Source organism: Coregonus clupeaformis, chromosome 8, assembly GCF_020615455.1.
Source record: "Coregonus clupeaformis isolate EN_2021a chromosome 8, ASM2061545v1, whole genome shotgun sequence".
NCBI classification, from domain to species: domain Eukaryota; kingdom Metazoa; phylum Chordata; class Actinopteri; order Salmoniformes; family Salmonidae; genus Coregonus; species Coregonus clupeaformis.
In genome coordinates, this window is record NC_059199.1 from 24,245,605 (window position 1) to 24,254,334 (window position 8,730).

General features: G+C 41.8%; 1 long non-coding RNA gene across 1 annotated transcript; it reads right to left on the bottom strand.

Annotated features, from left to right (window-relative positions):
• Nucleotides 1-1,419: 1,419 nt before the first annotated feature.
• Nucleotides 1,420-3,378, bottom strand: LOC121572779. The gene is made up of 2 exons (XR_006001907.1): nucleotides 3,160-3,378; nucleotides 1,420-1,741 (listed from the first exon to the last, which is right to left on the bottom strand). It is a non-coding gene; the product is annotated as an uncharacterized LOC121572779 (long non-coding RNA).
• Nucleotides 3,379-8,730: the final 5,352 nt, after the last annotated feature.

The following is an 8,730-nucleotide window of genomic DNA, read 5'->3' on the forward strand; positions in this document are numbered from 1 at the left end:
AGGAGGTGAATGACTGAGCAAGTGAGCCAGTGCATAAAGAATAGAAAGAAATTGAGAAAGAAAGACGAGGAGAGACTTATTCCCTCATCAGCAGCTCCCCGGGTAGTCCAGATCCCTCGTTGTCAGGACTCGTGTGTGTTGGATCGCCTCCAGCAGAACAGGCCCTTGGGTTGAAGCTCTAACTCTCTCTGTAGGCAGAGTTTCCTCTTCCTCATGAAACAACAGGGATTCATTGCCTCCATGGGAATTTCCCTAGGTGGTTAACATCTCCCATTTATTCTACCCAGCTGAGCAGAGTGATTTTGTTTTCGAAGAAAATAAAAAACTATTTTGATTGGAATGTATGCTGTTTTGCTATTTTATTCTGCTCCCCATGTCTTCCTTACTGCCATTCTCGTATTATCTTGCTCTAGCTTTTGCGGCAATGTACAATGTACCCCCTTCCTGCTTAAAACGCTATTTGTGTATTATTTGTGTATTTATCTTGAAGTCTTTATTAGTCACTTCTTTTAAACCCATTTGGGCAAGCTGACAAGTCTGTTTTTTTTGTTTTGATTTGAGGCTTTCATTCTGCTGAACCCTTTTCTTCACATTGAATGACAGACAATGTTAGTGTTTTCTTTTTCACATCTTTGCTCAGCTTGAGGTTGCTTGGATTAATTCAATTACACTTGTCTGTTAGTATGATCAGCCTGGTCTCATAGACTAGACGTAACATAGTAAATGTAAAACCGGGACACTCAAATTAGTATGATACATTAGATAGAAGGTTTCTTAAAAGGAGGGTGGTAGGTGTATAACGCGAACGTCTAGCAACCCAAAGGTTGTGTGGTCGAATCTCATCACGGACAAATTTAGCATTTTAGCTAACTAGTAACTTTGCAACTACTTAGCATGTTAGGTAACCCTTCCCCAATCCTAACCTATCTCCTAACCTTAACCCTATCCTTAACCCCTAACCCCTAGCCTAGCAAACGTTAGCCAACTAGCTAACATTAGCCACAACTAATGGGAATTTGTAACATATCATACGTATTGCACATTTGTAACATATTGTACGAATTGCAATTCGTAAACATACACGAATTGAATGAAGGACATCCACCCACACACACACACACACACACACAAAATCCTCACATATTAATTCATCACAGACCGGTATTGTGGAGAGATTGGCTACAGATGGGAGTTTGGACCGTGTCTGATTTGTATAAAGATGGTAGAATTATGTGTCTGAATGAATTAAAGGATAAGACCGGCTTTCCCAACCATTTTAGAATAATTCAGATTGCACAGGCAGTCAAGTCGGTAGATGGAACAATTACATTTAAACATGATTTGAACAAATTAGAAAGTTTTATAAAGGATGTGTGACGAGTACGGAGTATACGAAGAGGCAGGACGCAAACGCAGGAATTAACAAGGTCAAGGTTTACTTAACAATGATCAAGAGAAATAACGATAGAGTTAACGACACGAAGCTTAACAATCACACACAACATCTTCCAGAACAGTCCAGGGCTAAATAGGGGTGGTGATGAGGTGCAGGTGCGCTGGAGGTGATTAGGGTGCGTTGGGTTTCCATTCCGGTGTTGCGGAGGTGGTACGCTCAGACCGGTGACTCAGTAGCCGGGCGAATCAGAGCGCCGGAGGGCAGCAACGGGAGGAGACGTGACAGGATGTCCATTCCAAAAACCACGCGGCATCTAGGATGTATAAATTCTTAACTACACCTTCCCTTAAGAGAGAAATGGGGTAAAGATTTGAAGATGAATACACAAGAAATTGAATGGAAAAAGGTGTGGGAAAACTGCTTTAAAACGTGCAGTCTAAACACAAATGGTTCAGTATAATATAATGCCTAGATTACATTTACGTCATTTAGCAGACGCTCTTATCCAGAGCGACTTACAGTTAGTGAGTGCATACATTTTTCATACTGGCCCCCCCGTGTGAATCGAACCCACAACCCTGGCGTTGCAAGCGCCATGCTCTACCAACTGAGCTACAGGAGATCTTACTGGACTCCCTCTAAAATGTACAAGGCAAAAATGGCAACCGATAGCAAACGTTGTCGATGTAAATCAGATGATGCTGGGCTTGTTCATATATTGTTCAAGTGTCCTAAGTTGGAATCATATTAGAAAATAATATTCTCTCTATTTCAAGGAATAAAAACCTCCCAGAAAATACACCAAATGCTTCCATGCTCAGGTCACTAACTCTCATTGCTAAAAGGGTAATTTCAAGGCATTAAAGAGGATCAGTTGCCGTCATTTGCAGAGTGGCTCAAACTGTCAATGACCAAAATAGGAGGAGAGAGAGAACAATGTTGTCCTGTGTTTACATGTGGTGTATTGTTTGCTGTTGTTTGGTTAGTGTGATATGTTGTATGTGTTGTAAACAAATTATATATATATATATATATATATATATATATATACAAAAAAAAGGACATCCAAAAATGTATACATACCATACGAAACATAACATAACATACTATACTAAACAAAAATATAAATGCAACATATAAAGTGTTGGTCCCATGTTTCATGAGTTTAAATAAAATATCCCAGAAATTTACCATAAGTAGAAAAAGCTTATTTCTCTCAAATGTTGTGCACAAATTTGTTTACGTCCCTGTTAGTGAGCATTTCTCCTTTGTCAAGATAATCCATCCACCTGACAGGTGTGGCATATGAAGAAGCTGATTAAACAGCATGATCATTACACATGTGCACCTTGTGCTGGGGACAATAAAAGGTCATGCTAAAATGTGCAGTTTTGTCACGCAACACAATGCCACAGATTTCTCAAGTTTTGAGAGAGCGTGCAATTGGCATGCTGACTGCAGGAATGTCCACCAGAGCTGTTGCCAGAGAATTGAATGTTAATTTCTCTACCATAAACTGCCTCCAACGCCTCCAAAATTGAGTGAAAAACAGCACTTTAAACCCACTTGGCACACACTGGCTGAATCAACATTGTTTCCACGTCATTTAAATGAAATTACGTTGAACCAATGTGGAATAGACGTTGAATTTATGTCTGCCCAGTGAAACAGTCCTTCCTGTTATTCTCTGTGTACACCTGGCTCCAGAACGCTGTCATCTCTGCTCATCGACAGCACACTACCAGACCATAATAGTAGAGTACCTGTGTCAGTGTCTGCCTCCACAGAGAGAAAACCACAGCGCTCTCTCATGTGGCTATTTGCATTTTCGCCAGGGCTCTTTGTTTTGAAGCCTGTGTAGAATTACTCCCTTGGCGTAAGATGGGGGGAAAAGAGGCGCTCAGTGCTGCCTGAAATCCAAGCCTCCCACTGAAGCCCTATTAGAACTCTGGGAACGTCGTGCTCCGCGTTAAGTCAACTTGGCTGCGTCCGAGTGCAAATATTTGCGGAGTGCTGCATGGACCGGGTACTGCTGGCAGGGGCTCACAAAAGTCGGCTTCCAAACCTCAACACACATTTGGGAACACTGGGGGATGAATTTGGGGAATGTGCAGGACGTGGGTGTTTCTATGTCTCTGAGTGTATCCACAGTCTAGGCCCCTTTAAGATGGAGTTGATTGATCAGGGAATGTGAAGGGGAATTTTGAGAGTAAAGTGTACATATTCACTCTACTGATTTACAGTAATGCCTGTATTTGACAGCTGGACAGGGTGTTGTGATAATTATCTATTACAGCCTTCCTGTATTCTTTCTTAGTCATATTAAATCTGTCAGTCAGTGCTCTACTGTAGTACGGTAACCATAGCGACTCTAACACTCATGTGAATAGAGAATTGCCTTTCTTTGTTTCTTCTGTGACAGTCTTGCAATATGTTCCCCTCACCCATAAAGTGAACTGTGATCCACCGCTGTACATTGTTCAGTACACCATTCCTCACCATCATTCCCAAACATCAAATAAGATATAAGTCCCAAGAAGCATTGCAATGTAGGTTATAGTGTTTGTGCAAAGTTACTGTGCCGTCACTGAATATGTATCTGCAAAATTATATGACACATCTGTAGAGTAGTATAAAAGTTACAGTATCACCCATAGTCATATAAGTATAAGGTTACAACATCCCTTTTGCAGGTCACCAGATTGTTTCTGCTCTTTTCACAGGAAAATGTAGCTTACACATCATTACACTGCTAGAGGGTGGAGAGAGAGAGATTTATAATTTCTTTCAGTTCCAGTTGTACCATATACACATGAAAATAAGTGCTGCTTAAAGGGAAACGTACCCTCTTTACACTATTTGGCGTGTTTTTCCAGTCTCCCTACGTAATTATGAGTGTTGAGAGATGTTTCAGGCATAATTATGCAACATAGCAGTATTTTTTTATTTTCTCACCGGGAAAGTTCAACCAATGACGTCATTGGTTGAGCCTGCTGTCTGATCTAAAAATCAATGGAGTCATGTTTTTGTAGGAATTATTGTGCCCTTTCTGTTTTGCCGATTGCATGATCACACTAGCAGCGAGTAGATATGGTTGTCCTTGTTCAATAGAGCCATTGGACCATTGTCTCAACAACGTTCCTATCTGCCACGACATTGCAGGATATCTAGGTTGACTCATTTTCCCTGGCTTTCTAAAGCCTACAGCCTGACAGGAGCCCTACTTCCTTGTCCAATTGTGTTCCCACCCTCGAAGGCAGGCTTTTCAAAATGGGGGCGGTACTAGTTTCTACAGGTTCACAGGAGCTATGTTACCGTGCACTGTCTATCCGAGATGACTAAATAATTACAATGGCTGATGATTCCTCTTTCCAACAAGAGCTGAACGACGAAACAGTTTTTAATGTTCTTTTACATACTAACATAGGGACATACTGCCCTATTCATTTGAGCCAGAATACTCTGAAGAGGAGTTGAGACAGCGAGAACAAGAATTACGAGACCAGCAAACAGCGATGGGGAGCAACAGTCAGACACCGACTGGTGGAGCCTACACGGGTGCTGTCCAGCCATGCCAACTGAAGAGGAATGTCTGTGCTGCAACGAATTTGATCGCGGACAGTTCTTATTGGAGAGGGTCACTGCATGGGACGTATGTCTGTGACAGACCATCAAAGTTTTGACGCACATATGGATAGTGTGCTGGAGTGTGCTGGAGACGTTCTTCAGAACCTCCAAGATCAAATGGCGGCTGTAGCCTAGACCAGCTGGACCAGAAGGGCAAATGACAAACGAGTAAGTAGCTAGCTAGCGATATTAGCTATTTTTTCACACGAGGCAGTGTTGTTCAGTACAGTATAATTTTAGAGTACCACTACAAGCCAAGCTAGCCAAGTTGAGCTAGCTAGCTTTGTTTTCTACACCCAAAAGGTTCTGTAGCCTAATGTTATAGCCTAGCTAGGTAGCTAATACTAGCTAGCTAGCCTAGCTAGCCTCAGTGCATCTTATTAGGAGCAAAACTGGAGAAATGTTTTGATGATGATGACGAAGAGTAAAACAAATGACTTGGCTTTATGACTCATATTAGTCTTTGAGTAACTACTTGTGTGTTGTAGCTAGCTAGCTAACGTGTGTATGTGAGATGTGTAATATTCTGCATTGTGCTGCTACAGTAGGAATACAGACAGTACACAATTATTGATGAAAAGTCTAATATGAAAGTCTAATAGCATTTTTGTGATTCTCTTACAGACAATACCGCTTGGTGGCCTACAGATTCTTTTTGGAGTTTGTTCTAAATGGGGAGAAGCTAGGCACAGGACACCGAATCCCCTTGCCAGCGTGTGTTGTTGGGCCTTTCGAGCAATTTATCCCTCACACGATGGACAGTATGTTGGATACAAATAAATTGATGACTCAAGAGGAGATGTAAAAGGTCCATAGCAACAATCTCCCCTATCAAAGTGACTCCAAACACCACACCACACCCACCAAACACACAACATTGAAGTATCTCCTTTGTAGAACTGTAGTATTTATTAGGCATTAGTAGTATATTATTTCTACTGTATATAAACTCAGCAAAAGAAGAAAAATCCTTTTTTCAGGACCCTGTCTTTCAAAGATAATTTATAAAAATCCAAATAACTTCACAGATCTTCATTGTAAAGGGTTTAAACACTGTTTCCCATGCTTGTTCAATGAACCATAAACAATTAATGAACATGCACCTGTGGAACGGCCGTTAAGACACTAACAGCTTACAGATGGTAGGCAATTAAGGTCACAGTTATGAAAATTTAGGACACTAAAGAGGCCTTTCTACTGACTCTGAAAAACACCAAAGGAAAGATGCCCAGGGTCCCTGCTCATCTGCGTGAACATGCCGTAGGCATGCTGCAAGGAGGCATGAGGACTGCAGATGTGGCCAGGGCAATAAAATGCAATGTCCGTACTGTGAGACGCCTAAGACAGCGCTACAGGGAGGCAGGACGGACAGCTGATCGTCCTCGCAGTGGCAGACCATGTGTAACAACACCTGCACTGGATCAGTACATCCGAACATCACACCTGCGGGACAGGTACAGGATGGCAACAACAACTGCCCGAGTTACACCAGGAACGCACAATCCCTCCATCAGTGCTCAGACTGTCCGCAATAGGCTGAGAGAGGCTGGACTGAGGGCTTGTAGTCCTGTTGTAAGGCAGGTCCTCACCAGATATCACCGGCAACAACATTGCCTATGGGCACAAACCAACCGTTGCTGGACCAGACAGGACTGTGAAAAAGTGCTCTTTACTGACGAGTCGCGGTTTTGTCTCACCAGGGGTGATGGTTGGATTCGCGTTTATCGTTGAAGGAATGAGCGTTACACCGAGGCCTGTACTCTGGAGCGGGATCGATTTGGAGGTGATGGGTTCGTCATGGTCTGAGGCGGTGTCACAGCATCATCGGACTGAGCTTGTTGTTATTGCAGGCAATATCAATGCTGTGCGTTACAGGGAAGACATCTTCCTCCCTCATGTGGTACCTGTCCTGCAGGCTCATCCTGACATGACCCTCCAGCATGACAATGCCACCAGCCATACTGATCGTTCTGTGCGTGATTTCCTGCAAGACAGGAATGTCAGTGTTCTGCCATGGCCAGCGAAGAGCCCGGATCTCAACCCCATTGAGTACGTCTGGGACCTGTTGGATCAGAGGGTGAGGGCAGGGGCCATTCCCCCCAGAAATGTCTGGGAACTTGCAGGTGCCTTGGTGGAAGAGTGGGGTAACATCTCACAGCAAGAATTGGCAAATCTGGTGCAGTCCATGTGGAGGAGATGCACTGCAGTACTTAATGCAGCTGGTGGCCACACCAGATACTGACTGTTACTTTTGATTTTGACCCCCTCTTTGTTCAGGGACACATTATTCAATTTCTGTTAGTCACAAGTCTGTGGAACTTGTTCAGTTTATGTCTCAGTCGTTGAATCTTGTTCACCCCCCTGTATATATAGCCTCCCTACTGTTATTTTATTTTACTTCTGCTCTTTTTTTCTCAACACTTTTTTGTTGTTTTATTCTACTTTTTTATTCAAAATAAATGCACTGTTGGTTAAGGGCTGTAAGGAAGTATTTCACTGTAATGTCTGCACCTGTTGTATTCGGCGCATGTGGCCAATAAAATTTGATTTGAATTTGATTTATGTTATACAAATATTTACACATGTTAATTTGCTGAAAATAAACGCAGTTGACAGTGAGAGGACGTTTCTTTTTTTGCTGAGTTTATGTCATACATTGCCATAAATCATATAAAATGTTATTGGTCGAATACACATATTTAGCAGATGTTCCCTTACAAAAAAAGATTGCAGTCAGTGTGCAGTATAACTGCAGTACACGGAAGTATAACTGCAGTTAGAATGCAGTATAACTGCAGTACGCTACAAATACTGCGTCCAAAATAACGCTGTTTTTTTCTACTGCAGTACTTTTGCAGTGTAACTGCAGTTACAGTGCAGTATAAATGCAGTTCAACTGCAGTACACTACAGTTATTCTGCGATTACTGCATCCAAAAAACCACAGTCGACTGCAGTTACAGCAGTTTCAAAACTGCAATCTTTTTTTGTAAGGGTTATTGCGGGTGTAGTGAAATGCTTGTGTTCCTAGCTCCAACAGTGCAGTAATATACAACAATACATACTAATCTAAAAAGTAAAATAATGGAATTAAGAAATATAGAAATATTAGGACAAGCAATGTCGGAGTCTAGAGTATAAATGTGTATATATATATATACAGTTGAAGTCGGAAGTTTACATACACTTAGGTTGGAGTCATTAAAACTCATTTTTCAACCACTCCACAAATTTCTGGTTAAGAAACTATAGTTTTGGCAAGTCAGTTAGGACATCTACTTTGTGCATGACACAAGTAATTTTTGCAAAATTGTTTACAGACAGATTATTTCCCTTATAATTCACTGTATCACAATTCCAGTGGGTCAGAAGCTTACATACACTAAGTTGACTTAAGTCAAGTTAAACAGCTTGGAAAATTCCAGAAAATGATGTCATGGCTTTAGAAGTTTCTGATAGGCTAATTGACATAATTTGAGTCAATTGGAGGTGTACCTGTGGATGTATTTCAAGGCCTACCTTCAAACTCAGTGCCGCTTTGCTTGACATCATGGGAAAATCAAAAGAAATCATCCAAGACCTCAGAAAAAGATGTGTAGACCTCCACAAGTCTGGTTCATCCTTGGGAGCAATTTCCAAACGCCTGAAGGTACCACGTTCATCTGTACAAACAATAGTTCGCAAGTATAAACACCATGGGACCACACA